The sequence below is a fragment of the Bos taurus genome, chromosome 16 (genome assembly GCF_002263795.3).
Source record: "Bos taurus isolate L1 Dominette 01449 registration number 42190680 breed Hereford chromosome 16, ARS-UCD2.0, whole genome shotgun sequence".
NCBI classification, from domain to species: Eukaryota; Metazoa; Chordata; class Mammalia; order Artiodactyla; family Bovidae; genus Bos; species Bos taurus.
The window spans coordinates 42,816,813-42,840,569 of NC_037343.1; the positions used below are offsets into that span (position 1 = coordinate 42,816,813).

At 51.4% G+C, this 23,757-nt stretch overlaps 1 protein-coding gene across 2 annotated transcripts in view; it reads left to right on the forward strand.

Moving 5' to 3' along the window:
• Positions 1-23,757, forward strand: part of CASZ1 (castor zinc finger 1) — a 155,340-nt gene that overhangs the window by 11,724 nt on the left and 119,859 nt on the right. For both annotated transcript variants that reach the window (XM_059875712.1, XM_059875714.1), the window contains exon 2: positions 21,758-21,904. The gene's annotated coding sequence lies outside the window, so the exon portion shown is untranslated. The remainder of the gene's footprint in view (positions 1-21,757; positions 21,905-23,757) is intronic.

The following is a 23,757-nucleotide window of genomic DNA, read 5'->3' on the forward strand; positions in this document are numbered from 1 at the left end:
ACTTTGTTAGGCAGCACAGAGAAAGAACACTTTGATTACATAAAATTCTGTTGGACTTTGCTGCTGCTGCTGCTAAGTCGCTTCAGTCGTGTCTGACTCTGTGCGATCCCACAGACGGCAGCCCACCAGGCTCCCCCGTCCCTGGGATTCTCCAGGCAAGAACACTGGAGTGGGTTGCCATTTCCTTCTCCAATGCATGAAAGCGAAAAGTGAAAGTGAAGTCGCTCAGTCGTGACCGACTCCCAGCGACCCCATGAACTGCAGCCTACCAGGCTTCTCCGTCCATGGGATTTTCCAGGCAAGAGTACTGGAGTCGGTTGCCATTTCCTTCTCCATGTTGGACTTTAGGAGGGTACTTAAAGTACCCTTACATACCCTTACATGTAAGTACTTACATCTGAGGAAGAGGGATACTCCCCTCAGAGCCTGGGCTAAAGGGATGAACCTTCAAGGGACAGTGATGGAGATAGGGGATAGGTGGCAGGGATGTTCCCACAAGTCAAAGGGGCCTCCCTGTCTGGAGCCAAGGCCTCCATGGTGCTGGGGCTGTCTTCTCTATAGACCCCATGCGTGTTTCCTCTCTCTCTGTCCGGGCAGGTGGGGCTAGCATTCAGCAGAGCAGGGTTAAACTCCTCCTCCCATGTACTGTCTTTGTGACCTGGGCAGGGGTCTCAACTCTCTGAGTCTGTGGAATTGGGCTGACAGTGGACAATGCCTGCCTGCCTGGGTCTTTGTGATAGTTAACTGAGCTGATGAGTACCCATACTTAACGTCTGGTGCTGGGCAGATAGCGAGCAAGCACTTGAGAAATGGGGACCACTGTTATTATAATCACTATAATTATAAATGTTGATATTATTTTCACAATGATTATTGAAGAGCTTTTGTGCTGCTAAGTTGTTAGGGACACTCCCTGACTAAATGCTGATTTCTTTTTAATCAACACTTTAACGGAATCCTCCCAGACTTCTTTCTTCTGGGACCCTAATATGAATTCCTTCTTTCCCTCTCTCCTCATCCCTCCTTTTTTCAGGCAAAAGGAAGAATTGGAACTGCCCCAGAATTAATTCTTGCAGGCCTTTGTAATTTTGAGTTAGTCACCACCCCCCACCACATCCAACACACATATAAATATGCTTATATATGCACACACACACACACACAACACTCTTCTCCATGGGTCAAACTACATTTTAAAAAAAGTTTTGGGGGCAAAGCTGGAGGAGTAGATGTGGCCCTGGCAGGGCTGGCTGGGTTGTTTGGGGGTGGAGGTGGGGTCGGCGGCCTCTGGGAGGGACGTGTGTGTTTATTCCTGGACATTGCCCAGTGCCCTGTGTGCTAATGTGGAGCTGAAAAGTCCCCTGCATTGTGCAGGCTCCTTTCCCCGTGAAAAGGCAATTGAGTCAGTGAGTTCCGAATGGATTGGAGCTGACAGTAAATGAGAATTTGGCAGTGGGTAGAAAACAAGCTCCCTCACCCCTACCCCCCACCTAACACACACTCACTCTCAGCCCTCCCTCAACTCCCAGTGCTTGTCTGGTTTTGAGAGGGGGTTTGAAAAGAATTGTGGTTCCTTTCCCTGTGTACCAACATTATCAGTAGGGGTTCTGCCCCAGCCTCCTGCCCCATCCCCAGGAACAGACTAACCGCCTCCTCCAGGTTGGTGTAACCCCACCCCTCACCCCACTCCCCGTCGCCTCCGTGGCTCCGCCAGTGATCCCGAACGAGTTAAGGGCTGAATCAACTCTAGACCCAGCTGTACATTTGACTCTGGGTTCCTGAATGAAGCGATGTGCTGTGCTCAGCACGATTGGAGACTGTCTGCCCCGGGTGGCCCACCCGGCCCCCACCCTGCGGGGCTCCACCGCCTTCCATGGGACCTGCGTACTGGCGGCTGGAGAGCTGGTAGCCCATGCTTCAGGGACCTAGTTTGGTGCCTTCCCCAAGGCCAGCCTCCCATCAAGGACGTGTTGTGCTGCCACCATTTGGAGCTGGCACCATCCCCGCTTTTACAAGGGAGGCATGCGATTTTGAGGGTCTGTATGTGCCGCAGGCCCCCTGTCCCATGTTTTCCCTCTCCACCTTGTCCACACCAGTAAATCAGCCAGTGGATATTTACTTGAACCTGGCTCTTGCCCATGGTCCCAGGTCCCTGGAGAGGCAGGGAAGGAAATACCACCATCTTGCAGACTCTCCTGCAGTCACTCCATGTTTGTAAAATGGCTTCCTGACTGTCCTCTCTCGGTGGAGCTGTGGTGTCTCTCCTCTTCCTGAGGGGGCAAGAAGGCACTCATTCTGGCAGAATTCCAGCCAGCTCTTTGGAGGTATGTGTCTCCCGGTGGCTGGGGAAGCCTCCCAGGGGCCCCTTTCTGGAAGAGGCCTGGTGGAGTGTGGCTGCTTTAGCAGCTGAGTTGGGAGAGTGGCCCCCATGCAGAGATACAGGTTCAGATCTCTACTCCCTCGTGTATCAGTACTGTTACTTTAGGCTCTTCCCTAACCCTGTGAACCTCAGTTTCCCCATTTGTAAAATGGGAATAGTGCCACTGCCTATAGTACGGGGCTGCTGTGATGCGGTGACAAAAGGGAGCTGTTAGTGCTCCTCTTACTCTTACTATCCATCCTTCCCATGTATCATCAGGAAGGCAGGAAGGCAGAGGGCTCAGGCCTGTCCCTGTGTCCGGGCTCCAGGACACCCAAGGTCAGGCTGGAGCCCCGGCTCAGAGGCCATGGCCACTGGAGTTTTGCTGAAGCATACGCGCCAAACCAGCAGAGCAAACACATTGGCCCAGTATGGAGCCCTGGAGGTAGCAGGGAGGAGACTTGCCATGGCCAGGGCTGGACTCTTGGACACCCCTGAGGTAGCAGGCCCTGGGCTGGGCTGGCCTGGCCTGCCTGGCCTGGGGAGGAGCCGCCTCCCAGATGCTGGCGCCATCTTGCTTCTCTCTTGGCCTCTCCTCTGGGTTGGGAGCGTGGCCCTTGCCCTCCCCCAGGAGCAGGTGGCCTTTGCAGCCTGGCACCTGTCCCTGTAGGGTGGCTGCCAGCAAGGTGCAAACCTGGGGATCTCCCTGTGTGTCCTCTGGGTCCTCGCACAAGGCCTGTTTGCTCCCGGAGGGGCTCGCCTGGGCCTATCCTGGTGGAGGGCCTCAGAGAGGGGCTCGTCCTCTCTTCCCAGAGCACCCCCCCACCCTGCAACTCTCACCTGCCAGGTGAGTCATGGGAGAGTCAGGACTACCATCCTGAGGTTTGTGTGCTGGAGCCTCGCTGGTAGGGGGCGAGGGGAGATGGCTTACAGGATTACTGGAGGAAATTGAGGAAGGGGCAGGTAAAGCATCCTGCTTTTATCTCCCAGGGGCACCAAGCAAGCTGAGTTCGTCTTATTATTTTTTTAATTTTATTTTCTATTTATTTGTTTTTTGCCAAGTTGGTCTTACATTTTCATTTCATTACAAGAGGAAGGAAATAGGCATTTACCGAGTGCCAACTATGTGTCAGATGCTGTGACTTTTGTGGGACTGAAGGACACAGACAGGTAGTGGTCTGATTCCCAGGGCACCAATCAGGAAATAAGGCCCAGAGAAGCTCGGCAATTTACCTGAGTTCACCCAGCTGGTAAAAGGAGAGTCAGAGTTTGAATGCACGTTGATGGGACTCTAACACAGAGGTTCTTCTCCATATGCTGGAAAAATAGAACCATATTTAAAATGCTTTTTGAAAATGCATAAAAGGAGAAAAATCCACCTGTAACTGAACTATCGTTAACACCACCTCGTTTAGTATTTAGTATATTTCCTTGTGTTTTTTTTCCCCTTTTGCTGACTATGTATATATGTAATATACATTTTACATAATTATAATCATAGGAGAATATGGTTTGGGTTGAGACCCAGAACGAGGTGGTAGGGTCTCCTGAGCTGGGGCCGCTGGGTAGTGATTGATTCTCAGCAAAATGGAAACCTGGTTTTGGCCCAGAGCCATCTTTTTGGTAATGAGGTTCCTGAAGTTGTGTTGGTGAAAGCAGACTGGGTGAACAGGGCGGCAAAAAAGACCCTTGCCTTCCCTCCTGGGTTGGTTTTTACTCAGTTAAGTGGTAGAATTTTCCTTTTAACTCACTTCCTTCTTGCTTTTGACAAATGGGAATATTTGTACCATTTTCCCGAATGACCTCCTCTCCTTGGGGTAATGAGAAAATGAAAGTCCTTGCTAAGTGCTTTGAGATATTCAGATATAAAAATGGAGAGCTGAGTGTTGTCATGGGCCTTTTTGCTGCCAGGGCGCTTTATAAAGAGGAAGTGCAGTTTGTAGGGGTGAAGGTCAGCGTGGGGATGAAGGCCATTGCTGGAAGCAGCGTCTCTCCTGGCACCAGGGCAGGGGTGCCTGTGGCCTCGCACAGGATGGGCAAGGTTTCAGTAGAGCCCTCCTCCTCAACTAGGTACACACTCCAAGTCCAAATTCCCGTGGTCAAGGTGATCCGGATCACTCAGGCAAAGCCCCCACCTTGGTTAGAATCAGGTGGATAAATGATTCAATTCAAGGAGAGGTCTCCCCCAGCGCCCTTCTCCCCTTCTCGCCTGGTAGCATCGGCCCGAGAATAACACGCGGAAGAAATACTGTCACCTAGGCACATAATAATCCTCCAGATGATTTCGAAACATGGAAAAAATGCTTATTATGTGAGTGAAAAAACAAAACAACATGCTGAGGGCCGAGGGTGGCAAACGCCAGGGTAAAAACCATATAAAAATCACAGATGCATATGGACAAGGGTGATCCTCTAAAATGAAGATGAGAGCGTGAGGGTGATGGGATGACGGCGATTTGTTTTTTATTTCACAATATTTTCTTTAAATGCCCCCCTATGATTAAAAACCGACGAAGCCAACGTGTCGGCCCAGTAGGGAGCCCTGGGGAGGGGGTGGGGGCGGGGCAGCGCCAGGCGAGAGGGCGCCTGCACCCACGGCCCCCGCAGGGTGCTGAGCTCATGGCTGTGCCAGCCACAGAAACCTATGAGATCTCCAGAAGCCGAGGCGTATCGGTGACTCAGACCTTCGTGTTATGCTGTTCAACAATAGCTTTTGTCCTTTGCCCAAAACCCTAGGCCAGTGTGTTTAAAAAAATTATAAAATTATGAGATAGTTTGTACTTTCCTTACCAGCCTGTGCCAGCTTCGGGTGCTTTATTTATCCAAGGTGGGGAGGCAAGGAAGGCGGGGTGGGGGTGAGGGGCAGACAGAAAGGAAAAGAAAAACAAGGTAGAACTCGGACAAGGCCCAAGAAACGTTTGAGCCTCAACAACAAACTTTCTTTTGTTTTCCCAGTGGGGAGAAAAAAAATAAGGAGGAAAATATGTGGAGGACCAGTTTGAACCAAATTAAACGACTCACGTTTTGGGGTGTGGGGTTGCCTCTTGCAGGGGTTTTGCCTTTTGTTTGTGGAACGTGAAAGCTACTTCATGACGCTCATCTCTGGGGTGGGAGTGGTGGGATCCAGGCAGAAAGGGCCGGAGCAAGGACAGCCAGGTTGGCCTCTGGTGAACATTTCATTGACGGTTCCGGCCAGTACTGCCAGCAGCCTTTGCCCTCACTTCCGGTTGGGTTTAAAGAAGGTTCCCACTTCCTGATGTCCCAGAAGCGACTGTGTGGTAGTGGGACTCAGAATTTCATGTAAGTCAGGGGTGAAGACAAATTTGCCTGGTACCAGTTTGGACTAGCATGTTCCTCCCAGTGTTTACTGGAAGACATTTTGGGAATAAGATTTAGGAGAGAAAGACCTTGGGAGGGGAGGGTTGGGAACAGTAGGGAAGTGTGTAGTTGTGTGTGTGAGAGTGTGTGAGTGATTGTATATGTGTGAATGATTCTATGTGTATATTGTTGTATGAATGATTGTGTGTGCCTGTATATGAGAGATTGATTGTGTGTGAGAGATACTGAATGGTTGTATAACTGATTATATGTGTGGTTGTGATTATGATTGTGCATAATTGTGACTGTGTATACAAGTGTCCCCTTTAGTCTTAATCACTTTTTCCCCTGGTTCTAATAGCTAGGCCAAGTAAAATATGTGGGGGCTTACAACAATTTTTTTCCCTTATTACCTTTTCCTTCTACCCCAAACCATCTCTCCTAATGAACCTGTTAGATGGCCTGGACCCTGGGCTGATTGGCAATTCCTTCTTCAAAATTAGTTCAGAGGATTTTGTAGGAATAATCTGGGGCCTTTGGTAGCAGTAAGAGAAGGAGGCTTGTGGGTTAAAAAAAAAGTTATAGGGTGGTCCAGTGGTTAAGACTTTGCACTTCCACTTTAGGGGCATGGGTTCAATCCCTGGTCAGGGAACTAAGATCCCACCTGCCTTGAAGCACTGCCCCTGCCCCCCCCCCCAAAAAAGAAGTCATGGAGGTCTGAGGTGGCCTGGCCTGAAACTCAAGATACTGAGGTCTGAGACCCTGATGAGCATCCCAGCCCTGTTGGCCTCATTTTGGGACTCCTACCAGCCTTCGCAGAGACCATCTCAGAAACGGATTTGCTGTCAAACTTCTGAGGCTCCATGGGCTTGAATGTGACTTCCTGATCTTTCAGTCACGGGGGCCATTCTCAAGAAGGGAGCACAGGGATGGTTGCGCTTGTTCTCCAGATGAAAAAACTGAGGCCCAGGGAGGGGAGGTACCTTGTCTAAGATCACACAGCTAGTCAGTGATAGATTTGGAACCAGGACTTTGTGCCACTTGGAAACATGGTCATCTCTGTTGATGACTCACAGCAGGGCTGACCAGTCCCCAAGGACAAGGAGTCCTGCTTTTGTCCGCTTACAGGAAACAAAGGGGCCCTCCTGGTGGTTCAGACACTTTGTGGCTGTGTTTGGGGTGACTATCTGTTAGGGAAAGTGCTGGATGGTAAGACAGGATGAGGGTGTTCTAGGCTCACCTCTGTCACCCACAAGCAGCCACTTCCTAAGCCCTCAGCTCTACTGTCTGTGGATTGAGTAAGAACCTGGACCCTGTGGTTTCCTTGTCCCTTTCTACTTCTGGACGGCTGAGCTTCCTGCCACAATCCAGAGGCCCCAGCTGCGCCATGCAGCAAACCGTCCCCCACAACCTGTCAAACCAGAGATGCCAGTTTTCCCAGGGCTCCCAGGAACTCTCTGCCTGCCCCTTTCTTGTGCCAGGGGCAGTCTTCAGAGGCTCATGAAGTGATGCCCCCAACCCCATGCCCCGTGCACCTGCTTATTGATAACTGCATGTCTGAATGTGCCTCATGTCAGAGCCCTTTGCTTTGAGTGCTCAGAGGCTGAGATGTGAGAAAATTAAGAGCAGGGGTGAGAAGTGGTACCCTGTGAGGAGAGGCAGCTGTGGTGAAAGGGGCAGGCGCCGTGCCGGGGTGAGCGCCATATGGGCAGGAGGCCTGGCTTCCAGCTGTGGGGGCTCCGGAAGGGCAGAGCCTGGGAGGAATGATTTTGAAGCCACTACTATGGAGATTAAGGGGATGAGAATGTAAATCTCAAGTAAAAAGGTAATTGAATGTAATAGCAAACACTGCTCGCTCTATGTTAATTTTAGCTCTTCCCCTGGATACAAGGCGCTGTATTAGTGTTTTATTACCATTTTGTTTGCACTAATAAAATAGTAAAATTTATTTCAAGGAAGTTGAAGGATGGTTTTACAATGCAAATTTGAAGAAATTGGACTTTTCATTTATGCCTCTGCTATTTTAAACCCTGATGGGTGTAAATTAGCCACAGGGACGGAGCAGACCCCACCAACGGGGACTTGGGAAGCAGGAACCATGGCAGAGGTTCCAAACTAGCTTAGTGCATAGAGCAGAGAAGCTGGGGGGACACAAGGGCCTAATTGGGTGGGACAGGGTAGTGGGTGAGGGTGTGTCAATCACAAATGACTCTGGTTATAGGCAGGCACGTCATACACCAAGCCTGCAGGGAGATACACGTGGCCAATCCTCAGAGCTGTGTCTTTCTTCTCTGCCCTTTGGCCTCCTTCTTGTCTTGACATTGAGCCTCAATTAACCTGCCAAACCCCCAAGGGAAACTGAGCAACTTTTTCCTCTGTTACTCAAAAAAGAGGGGTAGACCAGATGTCCAGTCCACACACCACCCCCTTATAAAGGGGCTGCAGGTCTAGGGGGACCATAGGAGCATGGAAGAAAGACCCTGAGCCTAAAAAAGAGCAGGGGGGGAAGACTCAGGCCAGCCTGGCAAGAGGCTCCCTGACACAGTCCCCTTCTCCATTTTTCCTTCTGACTTGAGCATATTTGAGAAACTGGACAAAAAATGTTTTCAATAAGCCAGTATTTCTTTGAGTACCAAGTGGTGATGTCCATGAACAAAAAAGGCTAGAAGACTGAATTAAAAAAAAAAAAAATCGAGTTGTTTGAATTTTAGGAAACTGGATAAATGGCACAGGAAGGTAGAGAAGGGAAGGAAAGGGGTGATGGGAGAGTTTCATTTTGAGTTTTGGGTAAAGAATTCAGGTTGGTTCTTGTTTTATCCAAACCGGTTTGTTTATCTCTGAAAAATTATCAGCAGCTGTGGCCCGAAGCGCTGCACTGGGGGACCAGCTTCCAAAGTGTAGGGACCTGAACAAGTGTTCTAATGTCTGGCGAGGTCCACAGCTTGTATTGCCCTGGGTTCTCTGGCTGCCTGCCTGCTGTGGGGGAAACGGTGAGCTGCTGACACTGGCTTCCAGCCCCAACCCTAGGTCTTGTGGGGTTTTTCTCTATGCGTTTTCACTCCCTGTTGGGGAGTGGTGCATCTGTGTGTGTGTGTGTGTTTAATGCAACAATTCAAACTGTTGATACAGGCAAGGCCAGAGTTGAAAACCTGGGGCAGAAATGGTGGCAGAAGATGCTTGAGACTTCCCTTGACTGCAGACCTGTGAGCTCTGGGTCTTAGCATTCTGCTCTGGGGCTGCAGAGAACTTGGCACCGCGGCAGGCAAGGGTGGGCACAGGCTCCCAGCCTCCCCTGATGGCTCCTCTCGGGCCCACAGAATCATGTTTGGAGTGGAGGGGTCTGGGTTCCATGTGGTTATGGTTGGAGGAGGAAGGTTTTCCATCTGGGGCTTTTGGATCAAGTGGCCTTGGATGGAATTTCTTGGGATCCTGAGGCTTAGACGATGTGCAAAAGGCAGGGGACCCCAAGCCCAGACCCACAGCAGTCCAGGAAACCTCTTTCTTCCCCTTGCTGGGAACACAGGAGATCCTGTGGTTCTGAGGGGGCAGAGAGAGAGGACCAGTGCTGACCAAGGTAGCCAGGGCAGCTTTGAGAGTGTGGCTGGAAGAAGCCAGCTGATGAAAACATTTAAAAGGGGTGCGCCTTTTAGCTTTGGAAATGGTTTCCGATTCTCTGAGAGCAGGGAGAGTGCATCAGGGTTACACTTTGGGTGGATTGCAATCCAAAACTGTAATTACATCTAGGAGCAGACGGAAATGGGAAAAGAGAATTAGTCATGTGGCCTGCTTGGGCCTGGTGGTGGAGGTGGCAGGCCTGACCTCTGTGCTTGGATCGTAGCAAAGGTGGTTCACCCAGGAACACCCCAAGGACCAGCCTGGGCCCCCCTTTTCTTCTAGTCTACTCTTCACTCACCCTGAGCCATCTCTGGAGGGCCGAGTCCCCTCTGAGTCACTCAGGGCTGCCCCCTACCCTCCCAGCTTCTTCTGTCAGCTCTAGCCTAGAGTAGAAGAAAGCTCCATTGTGATTGATTTGACAATCTTTTTGGCATGGGGTATATGGGTGAACTCCGGGAGTTGGTGATGGACAGGGAGGCCTGGCATGCTGCGATTCATGGGGTCGCAAAGAGTCGGACACGACTGAGCAACTGAACTGAACTGAACTGAACTGCTACGCGTATGTGGGCTTCCGTGGTGGCTCAATAGTAAAGAATCCTTCTGCTAATGCAGGAGATGTGGGTTCGATCTTTGGGTCGGAACGATCCCTTGGAGAAGGAAATAACAATCCACTCCAGTATTCTTGCCTGGAAAATTCCACGGACAGAGGAGCCTGTTGGGCTACAAGTCCATGGGGTTGAAAAAGAGTCAGACACAACTGAGCAGCTCAACAATCCAAGCCAATCTGTGTATGTGTGTTTCTGAGAGGTGACCCTAAAGGATACCAGCAGATTGTGCTCATAGGTGGCCAGTAAGCTCTGGAAGCTAGCCCCACCAGCTTCTTGGTCCTGGTTGGTTTGGAGGAGTACAAGGCCTGGATTTCTCCTTTAACTGGGAGAAAGGGCAGCCAGGACTCTTAGGTCTTTGGCCCGCAAGCCTCTGACTCTTCCTCTCATCCCACTCAGCTCCCCTGGGGTGTGACGGTGATATCCCTAAGTATTCTGAACCCCCAGCTCACCTTTCTGTTCTCCCTGCCCCCCTTCCTTGCACCTGTCAGCTGTTTCATTGACTGTCTGGCTTGGCTGCCACCCATCCTATCCTTCCAGGCCAGCTCCTCCCTCCCCCCTCCCCCAGGCCTATACTTCCCCCCCTTTCCTGTCTCTGCCCACGTCTGCCTCTACCTGCCCGTCGCCAGCACACCTGAGGATCCGAGGCTGCCTAACGGAGTGTGGGGCTGGTTCAGGGTGTTTACCAGACAGCCGGGATAAGGTATTAAATCCTGTTGCTGTCTTCCCAGGGCCGGGTTCCTCAGATGGTTTTCCAAATTCCTAATCTCGGTGCCCACATCCCTGCCTGGCCCCTGTTTGATGAGTGCCTTCCTTTCCGATTGAAGCTGAACCGAGCAGGATCTGTCGTGAGGTTGGGTCTGGGTTCCCACCGGTGCGTGATGACATGGAGGTCCAGCCCCTTCCTCCCTGGAGGAAGGAGGTTCTTCCTTCCTCTCTTCCTTCCTTTCTTCGGGAATCTCAGGGAGCAGGGGCCAGGATTCTGCCTCCAGGTGTTCCAGAGCCTTCTTGAGTGCCCACCTCCCCCATCAGTGTGGTCATGAGGCAGGGGCAGGTAAATGACAACCTTTCCTAAGCCCAGCATTGCAGTTCTTCCTGTTCAGAATAAAAAATGGCCAGGGTGGAGTTTTGCCCATGGTACTGAATACCCTGGATTGCCCCAGAAGAGCGTTTCTCCACAGTGTCTCTGCACTGTTTTTGGAGCACTGAGTAGGAGGCATGCATCTGTCTGGTGTTCAGGTGGACACCTATGCTTAATAAGCTGGCCTAGCCTCTGGGATGACAGGAGGGCTTAGATGAGTCCCTGTGAACACGGACACGGAGGCCATAAGCAGCTTCCAGGGGTCTTCCCTTGGCTGGGACATCTGAGTCTTGTCTATCCTTCCTGGGATGGCAGGATTGAACAGAGAACTAGGGGGCTCTTTCCCCATCCTCAGCCTTCTGTCCCAGAAACTAGGCTAAAAGGGGCAGATTAGCTGACTTTCCTGTCCCCTATCCCCTGAGCTGTGAACTCTCTTAGTTCCTAGACTGGGGATTAAACCTACATCCTCTGCCTTGGAAGTGTGGTGTCTTAACCACCAGGGAAGTTCAGAGCTGTGAGCTTTCTACAAGGGGAAGACCAGGACTCTACACCCGTGATGGCAGTCTGGATCTACCCTCAGGAGGTGCCTGGGACTCACAGATGTGGGCTTTCTCTGTGCGGCCACACGACCTGGACAGACCTTGCTGGTTTCAACTTCTATTCTCTGGCTCTGTGTTCCCTCTTCCCCTTCCCTCCTGTGCCCTCTCTCTAACTTCCTCCAGGCAACCAGAGGTCTCTTGGGTTTCACAACATTCAGAGCTTCCCATCTCTTCACCTTGTATCTGTTCAGGCTGCAGGTGGCCTGAGACTCCACCCTCTTCCTGTTGCCTTGGCACTCTGTGCTGCACTGGGCTTTCTTCTCTCTCCAGGAGCAGAGGGATATCTCTGGGACCGAGCACAGAGGGGTTTGGCCTCAGTGAAACAGGGCTGGGGACAGAGCAATGGGCACAGTGGCAGCTGCACACTGGGTCTTCAGCCAGAACCCTCACATCAAGGTTTCTTCCATGGTCATATATATAGGGAAGGGCTCCTGTAAGAGTCCTCGGTGCCAGGATGCCTGACTTTTTTTATTTCAGGGGCTTCCCTGGTGGATCAGATGGTAGAGAATCTGCCTATAGTGCAAGAGACCCGGAGTCAATCCCTGAGTCAGAAAGATCCCCTGAAGAAGGGAATGGCAATCCACTCCAGTATTCTTGCCTGGAGAATTCCATGGATAGAGTAGCCTGGCGGCCAACAGTCCATGGGGTCACAAAGAGTCGGACACGACTGAGTGACTAACACACATCCTTTTTCTAATACGTGTTGGGCAAGAAGTAAAAAGTGGAATAGAAAAAAAAAGAGGGCAAAAAAAAATCTGGAAGATGACATTGCCATGAGGAGGAGGAGGGAAGAGGTGAAATTGATTCGTTAGAAAAACTTGTTGACTGGCTTTACTTAGGCGCCTCCATTTTAAAAGTCTACATTTACAATAAGTTGCTAATTAAAATACAAAATTAAGCAACAGCTATGTTTTTTTTTCCTCTTACACTTTAATTGCATGATTTTTTGTGATGTAATTTCTGGAAACACCCAGTGTACCTCACAGGGCTGATTGTTTGATAAACTAGGAGCACCTGAAACCAACCCCCAAAAATAAATATATAAATCCAAGGGGAACATAAGGTAGATTGGAAATGACAGAGAACTGCAGACAGCACAGAACCAAAAATCCATAATAATAATAATAATAATAATAAAAAACTTCTAAGTAAGGACATTTATCCTGCCTACCCTGAAACCTGAACAATCTGTGCATCTCAGTGGATTAAAAAAACACGTTGAATGGAAACCAGATCAAGTGGGGATAATTGCTCCCTGTCTCCCACCCTTCAGGTTGGTGCTATGGAAAAAAAGCAAAAACAACTCAAAATCCAATCCTTCCTGATTCCATTTCTAGCCGGGTTCAGTACTTGCTGGGCCTTTTTCCTTCATCACAGATTTTTCAAAGGGAATTTCTTCATCCCCCTGTTCTGAACCTAATTGCAGTCCCAAGAGTGGGTGAACAAGGCCAATGACAGTCCCCCACTGGGAGAACAACCCTCTCCATGCCCACAGAGGGCAGATAGCATATCCCAGGCTTGGGCTGCTGGCCCAGAGCTCTTGGCTCTTCTAGAAGGTAGTAACGTGGGGCTTCCCTGGTGGCTCAGTGGTAAAGAATCCGCCTGCCAATGCAGGAGACGCCAGTTCAATCCCTGGGTCAGGAAGATCCCCTGGAGAAGGAAATGGCAACCCCCTTCAGTATTCTTGCCTAGGAAATCCCCTGGACAGAGGAGCCTGCCAGGCTAAGTCCATGGGGTTGCAAAAGAATCAGACACAACTGAGCGACTAAACAACAGCAGTAACAACTAGAAGGTGGTGGGACAGGGGTGGTCCATGATAAGAACGGCGTGTGCTGCCTTTTGCAGACAGCCCTGTGGCCTGCTGCCTTCTTTAAGATGCAGACCTGGGTGATGATTGCAAAACTGCTGAGAAACCTGTTAGGAACTGACTCCAGGGTGGGGCTGGGAGGAAACTGGATCCTACTGGCAGCCTGGCTGCTGGAGGATCCTCAGCCCACCATCGTCCGTCCTGAGGCCCCCTAAGCACCAGGCATCTGGCAGTAGGAGCAGCAGGGACAGAGGGGACCTGCAACCACACTGCCTTCTCTTTTCTCCATTCAAAAACTGGAGGCCCAGTTGGCCAGGGGCCCCAGTAATCTCTCCACAAACTTCCCTCCTGGGGAAAAATAATTTGCCTCTTTTTGGTCTTTTTAAAAAAGACATGTTCTTCCTGATTACAAGTCATGTTCATGGCTCATTGGAAAATACAAACAAACAAACAAACAAAAACCTGTGAAGAGAATAGTTTAAAAATACATAGTGTAGTTAAAAGTACAGATCAGGTCAACAGAGAGACCTGGGTCTGAGACCCATCTTTGCCGCCCAGCGCTGTTACTTTGGGTAAGTTACTTCTTATTGCTGAACCTCAATTTCCTCATCTATAAAGTGGGGATAATGCTCATATGTATCTTGGAGGACAGTGACAATTCAGTGTGATGATCTGCTTGAACTATTGACCACGGAGCCTGACACATGGCATAAACATTAATACTTTCTATTGTTATAGTTAATAATGATTATTCTACTGCCTTGAGATACAGGTTTTAAATCTTTTATTAAGAATTTTTTTTTACATTTAAGAAATTCTTTCTTTAAACCTGTGCTGTCCAATACAGTAGCCTTTAGGCATGTGTGGTCACTTAAACTAAAATTTAATAAAATTAAAAATTTAGCTCCACAGTCACACTTGCCACGTTTCCAGTGTTCGGTAGCTGCACCTGGCCAGTGGCTGCCATACTGAACAGTACTGAGAGTTCTACTGGACAGCCTTCTAAATGGTAGAATCATATGAATTTTGTCTCTTAACAATGTCCTGCTTTCTGTAAATGTCTGTTGATGACTGTAGTGGTCCATACTATGGCTGGATCACACTTCTTATTGGTTTCAGTCCTTGTTCCTGCGATGTTGGAGCATTCTCTGGGCTCTGATTGGGCCCCCTGGGTCACCCATCCCAGAACTGGTGAAGTGGCGCTCTCTGATTGGTGCCAAGCGGCAAAGAGTTCTGGGAGGAGCCTGGCCTCACCTGTTGTTTGGCTCTCACTAGTGGTGCCAGGGAAAGGGGTGGGACTCTGCTTTTCTTTCAGTGAGTCCTGTCGGAGCAGAAGGGGATGTCCCCCTCAGCCCACCATGGATCCCCTCAGACTGGCTCATCCACACCCTTCACCTCACAGGGCAGAGACCAAGAAGAGGAGGAATGTGCTCGAGGTGGTAATAATGAGCAATCATTATTTCCCTCCACTGACCAGAGGGTCCTAGGTGTTCCTCAGGAACCGCCCCCACCCCGGGAGTCCCCAAAGAGTGGATGGCCTTTTTTGGTGGGGAGCAAAAGCCACGGTGGGAGCTGGCCTGGCTCCTTGAGGCCTGCCCAGGCCTCCAGGTCCTAGTGAGGGTCTTCTGGCTTCTGGAAGGGCCCTGACTGAAGATGGTTGTAAGATTCCAGGGTGTGGGGGGCGGGGGGGTGGTCGTGCCAAGGGTGCTGGCGGGGGGGGTGGGGGACAGCTTCAGAAAGACTCAGAAAGACACTAGCAATGGTGGGTGACCATCCTGTGACTGGGGTTGGTGGAGTGAGCATCAGGGTGATGCCAGGGTGGTGGCCTGAGTCTCTTTACCAGCTGGGCAGTCCACGCCTTCCTGGGTGGCCAAGGGCAGAGCTCTGGGTGGGGGGCTGTGGGCAGGGCTGGCTGGGTAAGTAATCCCCGGGGCAGTGGGTAAGACAGATAGGGAGCACCGAAACTGGACCTGCTGATGTGGCCCTTTCTGCTCGCAGCAGATCATAAAATATGGCTCAGATTTTCATTACGGGCTCTATCGATTATCTTCTGGGACGGATGAATTATAGAGAACATTAAATTTTTTTTAAAAAGCAAGTGAGAAAGGAAATATCTGAATGAGTTTGGGTGGTCGATGGCAGAAAGGGCTGAGCCACCAAGCCTGTGTGGCCTCCGTCTCCGAGCAGGGTAAGAACCAGACCGTTCAGGGTGGGCAGCCTCTGACTCCAGCTCTCAGCCTCCCAGGCCTCCTGCGCATCCCTGGGCCTGACCTGGCAACACGGGAGGCCTATGTTCTCCTTTTCTGTGCCCTGTCCCCTCCAGGAATCTGCCTGGGTTCTTAGAAGGCAGACACTTGGGTTCTTCCCAGGATCTTTCCCAGGCGTTGGGCCCTCATGGATGGGAGGTGGACCCACTAACTCTGCTGCCTCCCTTCCAGGGACCTCTTGATTCTGGAGAGCATCTTTTGTCTCCTGGGATCAGGATTGGAACAGGACCTCCTGAGGAATGTGGATACCTGAGGCTGTTGACCATCTCAGCTTTCCTCTACTTATTCCTCCCATCGGTGGTCACTGGTTCGGTGGATTTCCGTTTTCCTTTGTAAGCTTGGAAAAAAACACATCTGGATTGCACTGCTGTGCATCTAAGTCCCGTCTGGAAAGAGAACCTCCTGGAAGCTCATCCATCCCTCTCTTGCTTCCTCCCCACCCGCTTCCCTCTCCTTCTCCTTGCCAAGCAGCGTGTTGTGTAGGTGTCAGACAGGCATGGGTTCAAATCTCTTCCTGGTATGTGACCTTGGGTGGGTCACATCCTTCTCTGAGTCTTCGTTCCTCAGCTATCCAGTTAGGATAATAACCTGCCTCACTGGCTTCTTGTGATGGTTATTTGTATTAATGTATTAAGGTCCTCAGCACATAGTCCTTAATAAACATGAACTATCATTCTTTTCCTCCTCAACTAGGGCAGAAGCTAGAAACCATTCCTCCTTTCTTTTCATTTAGCCCTTTTGACTGATTTAATTTCTCAAGTACTTTTAGCACCTACTGTGTGCCAGCTACTTTTCTTAGCATGTTACACATAATACAGTGTTTAATCCTCATAACCATATGCAGGAAGGGCATTATTACTTTCATTTTATTGATGGAGAGACTGAGACACAGAGAAGTCAAAGGAGTTTGTTTGCCCAGGGTCACACAGCTTGTAAATGGCAGCTCAAACCTGGCAGTCTGACTCCGAAGCTTGTACATGAAATTACTATGGCCTCCTGTCCCAGTGATCTGGTGAGGTGGTGTGTGTGTGCACACAAGCATGTGTGTGTGCACTCGAGTTCCAACAGCCCTGCCCTGGTGGTGGTCTCGGGCTGACCCCACTTCCTGATCCTCCCCAGGAGACGTGCCTCCCTCAGGTCATCAGCGATCCCAGCATTTTCTGGGGCCCTGTTCTGGGTGGAGCCCCCCCCCCCTCCCAACCCCCTCCCCTGGCTTTACCTAGGCTACTGAGAAAAGGTGGCGGTTTCCATGGATATCCGTCTCCCTCTGGCGACACGCCCTATTTTGTATAACTCTGTTCCCTAGAGTTGATTGTTTTTGGCACACAGCTCTGTAAACTCATCCAACAATTAAAAGGGGGGAGGGGTGGAGCAAACAGGAGACAGATAGTAACTGTGGGGTAAGTGACACACAGGAGGGGCCTTTGGGGTGTGCGTTCCCTCTCCGGCCTCTGTCGATGGCGGGACAGCACCGTCAGTGGAGAAAGCCACACAGCCAGCTGGCCCGCAGTTCCGCTGGTTCGGAGTGCTCAGAACTCCACATGTTTCTTTCCACTGGAGCTTGTTCTTGCCCCATTTATTCCTCCCTCAGGAATCTAAGGGGGGCCCATGCTTGGAGCCAGTGTAGCCATCTCCAGAGGCCACCTGAAACCATGCGATGTCAGCTCGGACCAACCTGAATCTTTGCTGCCCTTGTTTTGGTTCATTGTATGTATGTTTGCCCTGTTTATGTACCATCAGATACCTCCTGCGTTGGGCGTACCCGTCGTAGGCTGTGTGAGATCACAGATGAAAAATGCAATGAAAAACATTTTCGTGCCACAACACATCGTGTAGGATTTTTGTATTAAGATGTGGATTTTTTTATTGTTTTTTTTTCCCCTTTTCCATACAGCCCTGAAGTTGGGCAATGTGCACGTCTGTGTTTTTGTTTTCACTCCAGGTGGTTTATGAAATCTGCTCATTAGGGCTCTGTCCTCTCCCCACCTGGCCTGATCTTCCACCTCTTTATCCTCTGGGATTTGGATCTTTCCCTGCCACACCTCCCGTGACTTCTCACCACTGGGGAGATGCTAGGTGACCCCTGCCTCAACTGCACATTCACCTGGTGAGGGTCAGGGGGTCTTGTGGCCCTGCTTTTCAGCCCTGCATCTCTGAAGCAGGTGTTCATTGCATCAGGAGGTATTGATGTGGGGAAGGAGGCCGAAATCTCTGTGTACCCACCCACCCACCCTGGGATAAAGCCTCTTGGCTTACTCTGGGTCTGGAGAGAAGACTTAGAGGTTGTCCCATGCCCAGAGGGCCTCCTGACTCAGAGTGGCCCTTTCCTGGGTGGCTGCCTCGTCCTTATCCCATCACGTGACAGCGTCGGGTGGCTCAACCTCTTTCTTCTCCAGGAGGTCATACCCACAGCTGGGACCCTGTTGACCAGGTGGATCCAGGGGTTCCTCCTGCTCGCCAGGTGCATCACCATAGGCCTCACCTCCTTCCAACCTAAGCCTGGACTTTGCCTTCCCTCTGGGCTGTGATCTCTGAATGCTTTCGGGTGACTCTGAGGATTTGATGGAGACCTGTTTGGAGGGCAGGAGAACTGAGATTCAGGAGGGGAAAAAACATTAGGTGTGGGTGGGGACTGAAGTCATGGGTAGGGACGAGGGGAACTTTTAAGTGAGTTGGGCCTAGGAGCCTGTCAGCCTGACTCCAGGCCTTGCTCCAGCACTTGTGAGCTATATGATCTTTGGAAAGTCACTTGGTATGTATCTCTGTGCCTGCCTTCTCCAGTCTACCCATGGGGATCATAATCCTTCCTACTTCATGTTGTAAAGATTCAATGAGGTCATACATACACAAGCACTCGGCCCGCTGCTTGGTGAATAGAAGGCGTCTGGAAAATTAATATAATTTCTTCTCACATAGGCCTCTTGGCAGAGGGTGTGCCCTCCACTCCCACCATGTTCCCTGCACATAGTAGGTGCTCAATCACCTCTCACCAGAATCAGCTGGAGGAGGGTCATGTAACCAAGCTGCCTCATTGAACCTGAAAGTTATGAATTCATGGTGTTGATGGAGGAGCTGGGAGAGACCAGGACACAGGTTGGGGCTTAGAGGAACGAAACAGAAGCCAGCATGAAAGTAGGTGATAAAATTTCCTGTCGGAGGAGGGGGATGAAGCTGCGCCAGGCCCATCTGATTCTGACATGAAATCAGGGACTAGTTCAATCTCACAAACACTTGTGCTGCCCACAGCGGGCCAGCTGTTGTGCTAAATGCTGGGGACGCAATGAGAATTAAGACCTGGTCTCTGCTCTTGAGTTAAAAATCAACGATGGAGACAGACTCGTGCACAAATGACTTTAGTCCAGTTTAAATGCCACAGGGAAGGTTTCACGAGGAAGGGAGTGGAGGGGCATATGGGCCTGCTTGAGGTAGATTCTGAAAAGTTACCTTGAAGAGACTTGCAAGAAGAGGGTGCTGGGAGTCAAGAGCGTTTCTAGAACGCTCTGAAGGCCTTTCACGTCCTTGCTGGTCCTCCGCGTCTGCTAGGTAGGCGGGAAGAAGGCGTCACCGTCGTTGGCCCAGGAAGTTTTGGGCCCTGGGGAGAGTACGTCGCTTGTCCAAGGGCCCACAGTGAGTTAAGCGGCAGAACTGGGACTCAGACCCGTCTTCTGAGTCTCAGCCCAGCGTTATTTCTGTGCCTGCACTTGACTTCTCACCCCTTCACTTGCTGGCCAGAGAGCTTGGGCCTTTGGGCTCTGAACCTACTGACCAAGATTCCTGCTGCTGCCATGGCCCTAGGGCCTGTGCTGTGGGAGGGCCCTGACCATGGCAGGCCCTGGGGCCTGTGCCCTGGTTTGGTAAATGGGTCAGGCCAGTTGGTTGGGGACGGTCCTGGGGCATGGCCGCACCCTGGCAGGGCTGGAGGATGCAGGAATGGGGAGGAGGAGGAGAAGGCCTGGCCACACCCTTTATTCGGTTGTTCTTACTGCCAAAGCTGAGAAGGTCCCTCTGCCCAGGACCGGCCCCTCCCTCAGCTGGAGGAGGCCAAAGTCCCCACCAGGGTCTGGAAGACCCCCTTCCCCTGTAACTGGAAAACCCCTTCTGAACTAGGATGTAAGACCCTGGTTTTATTCATGTTCACCTTTTGTGTGTGGTCAGACTCAGGTTTTTCTAGCTCTTTGCCAGGAGCCAGGGAGGAACCCTACCCTTCGTGTCTCTTGACCTTTTCTCTGGGGAAACGTGTGTGCCTGGAAGCAGGGAAGTATCCTCCAGCTGTGTAAGCAGCTGGCTTTCAGGTGGGGCAGCAGTCCTTCTGATGGGATATCTGAGTACAGCCCCCCCAGAAGAAGCGTGATCTGGGGGTAGGGAGTGGTAGGTGATGGCTGGCACCCCATCTTCCAGCTCAGAGATGCTTGGTCAGTGGGTGAGCTGCCCCAGGCTTTGGGGGGTTCTGAACCAACAGTGAGAGGCGTGTCAGAGCCCAGAGGAGTGAGTCTCTCAGTAGCCCTGAAGTTCCCATTAAAGTGTTTTTTCCTCTTTTTTAAAGAAAAAAATATTCCCAAACTGGAAAACAAAGGAAATTCACTTCCCCCAAATCACACGAAACTCACATTAGGGGCCTGGCGGGAATCCATGGAAACCAGGAAACCCGCTGTTAACCCTGCCGAAGGGTGGGGTGGGAGCTGGGCTGCTCCAAGCCCAGGACCACTGTTGCAGGGCCATCCCGAAGCTTCTCCGGGGAGCTGGGCTCGGTGGCATTGCCCAGAGCAGAGGTGGGGTGGAACTGGTGCTGGAAACTCTGGCCTTCAGAGTACCGACTACCCCCTTCCACTCATGGCCCAACCTTGGGAAGCAGGAGAGGAGGGGTTCATGCACTCCAGGGAGGCCCCAGGGGATCCAGGGGCTGGGCCAAGTGGGAGAACCTGCTAAGCAGCTGCCCACACCATGCCACACTGTGGAGTCAGGGCCGAGCCCACTCACAGGCTTTAGGAATACACAGGCCAGGCGCGGGTGCTGCAGTGACCCGGCAAGGGGGAAGGGAAGGACCGGGCTTTTAGGCTCCACCCTCCCTGATGCCAGCCCTGTGTGTGCCAGGTGGGTGTGAGACCAGAGAGACAGCCCCCTCGGGGTTCCTGCACCCCACTCTCACATCTGTGAGGCTGGAACTCCAGGCCCGGGAGGCTGTGTGTCGGTGGTGGTGTGTCTGTGTTTGCACGCACATGGGCTAATTTTTCTAAAAAGGCTGAAAATATTTACAGGTTTGGAGTTGAAACGCAAACAGGAAAAGCCCTTTAAAAAGTGAGTGTAGTGGATATTCAAAACAGGAATCACCATGGAAACACCACAATATTTGCTTAAATTGACACAAAGGTTGCCGGTAGCAGGGCAAACCTCCCAAGTTTCTTTGGCCACTTTTTTCTGGCCCAACACCTATATCACAAATGATATGCCCCCCTTTTGGGGGGCATGTGTGTGTACCCTCTTTTCTTTTTTTTATGAGATGTAAGGGCACAGAGCCAGCATGGGGAGGGGGAAAGAAAGAGAAGAAGCCAAACTCACCATCGTAGTAGCTGTAGAGACACCTGCTTATTCCATTTTTAGAGACTCCCATAAGGCCACTGTGGGGGTCAGGGGAGCAGGTGGGAGCTGGTCAAGGGGAAGTCTGGAGGGCACAGGAGGCTGGAGAGGCCAAGGGTTGGTTTGGTTGTGTGAGTCTGATCTGGTTTCCAATGTCAGCTTGATTCATTGTCAGCCTGACCTTTCACCCCCGGTGCCGAGTCTAGGGTGTGGTCACTCTGTTGTTACCTGGGGTGGCACCTGATTGGCTTATTTTCGTTTCTACCCATTTGATTCTTTCTTTAGGTGGGACAACCTTGTAGCAGCTGGCTAATAATCGTGCAAAGGGTACATTGGTTATAGGGTCAGGCATGGCATGCACCACGGTGATGCCAGCTGCCGATTGCTAGGTAAGGCCTGAGAATCTCTTACCTTGTTGGCCAGTTGCCGGGCAAGGTGTCTGAACCTTACCCTCTATTGTCTTTCTCTCTGAGTAGCTCTGTAGGTCTCAACAATAGCCAAATAAATCTGTTTTCCTTTCTCCTTTTGGTAGGCAAACAGACCTCACTGAGTGAAGGTGAAGACCATCCATCTTACCTGCCTTTCCTGCTGCCTCAGCCCTTCCTATAGAAGGGGGTCCTGCTGCTCCCGTGGTGTGTGTGGGAATGGACTTCGGACCCCAGGTTCTTGGGATGCAAAGGTAACCACTCCCAAGATTCCCAAGATGTCACTGAGAAATGTGGGTGGGACTGTCGTTGGCCAGCCAGGGTTTCCTTCTTAGGGGAGAGACTGTATTGGCCTTTCTCAGCGGTGGTAGCTTAACTCCCCTAAGCAAAACCGAGAATATGCAGGTTTGAGAAAAGAGCCAGGGCCTAGGAACCTGCATTTTGGCCCTGGCTCTGCTTCATCACACTGCTTTTTCCCCTCTGGACCTCTGTTTCCCCACAAGTGAAATAAAGAGGTGGGACTCACTGACCTTGAAGAATCCTCCCGGCCTCACCACTGTATGACATCGGGTGGTGCTGGCAGCGTGTAGGTACTCCAGGTGAGGCCTGTGGCAAACATGCCTCTTGGAGCCACCTGACGGGTCACTTCTGAACATCATCTCTGGGAACGGTACAACCCATCTATGTATCCAGCAACTCTGGCTCTGCTCTGAGCTCAGGTGTGACTTGTTGGGGCTCTCTTGGTGGCCCTCCAGCCCAGGCAGGACCCACCTTAGAGAAGAGGACACAGGTATTTTTGACCCCGGCTCGGAAGTTAGCCCCATGCTTAAGACAGGTACTTACACCTGGGATGGGTAGCCTATGGGGCTGGTACTGTCAGATATTTGCCTGCAGGTGTCAAATGTGGCAGATCATAAGGTAGATGTATGTGCGTGTGCTCAGTCACGTCCGACTCTTTGCAACCCCATGGACTGCCAGGCTCCTCTGTCCATGGAATTTCCCAGGCAAGAATACTGAAATGGGTTGCCATTTCCTGCTCCAGGGGCTCTTCCTGACCCAGGAATCAAACCCGTGTCTCTTGCGTCTTCTGTATTGGCGGGCGGATTCTTTACCACTACACCACCTGGGATGCCCATGGGGGGAGGGTTGATACAAAGCAGGTAACTTACTACATGCTTATCATTAGCCAGTATTGTCTTACGACCTGAAGGGACCAGCCCAGAGGGCTGGTTGGGTTGATAAAGTTGATGGACAGCATCTTAGGGTGGGGGGCTGAATCTGAGGCCCTGGAGTGTGGCTGGGAAGGCAGGCCTGGGGGCTGCTTCTCCTGTGTGTGCCAGACTGGAGGCGGCAGCCCGGACTCACCCACCTGTGCTCTGGTTGTAGGGTCAGGCATGGCAGGCACCACAGGCGCCAAGGGCAGGCGTGTCCCGCCCCTCCCTCCAGTGGTCAAGTGCTGCAACTCTAGACTTTGAACTTGCAGGGAGGAGGTACTTGCAGACATGGGTGCCTTGGTGCTCCTTGAGGTTTGAGTGGTCCCCAGAGCTGCAGGCCTGGCCATTTTGGGGCATGCCACCTTGGGAACCAGCAGAAGTCATGGATCAGGGCTAGAGATTTGCAGATCAGCTGTAAGCATGGCCTTTGGTTGCTGTGGTGGAGTAACTGTGTGGCTGAGACTTGTCTTCCCAGTGTCTAGGAACTGGTCCATCCACATTGAGGATGTGCAGCTGTTTTTCCCTGATGGCAATGGGTCTGCATAGACTGGTGGCTGTGCAGTCGTCCAGTTGGGTCAGCACCAACTCCTGTACGTCTCTGCTCCTTTCCTGGGCTTTTCTTGTCCCGGTCTGCTTCCTTGATGATCATGGGTCTTGGGATGACAAGCCCAGGCACCCTCAACCCTCTGGATGGTCTCCCCAGCTGCCTGTGCCCTGAATGTGAACAAGTTGCCAGAGTGTCTGTGGAGCCCCTTTTCCAGGGGGCAGTGTTTGGTGGTTCTGTCCTCAGTGGCAGGCTTTTTGTTTTCTTCTTTCCTTCGGCAAAACATGCCCATTAGTTTTTCCCTTTCTGAAGTTTCCACTCACTGTTGACTCCCAGGGGCCACGCCAGC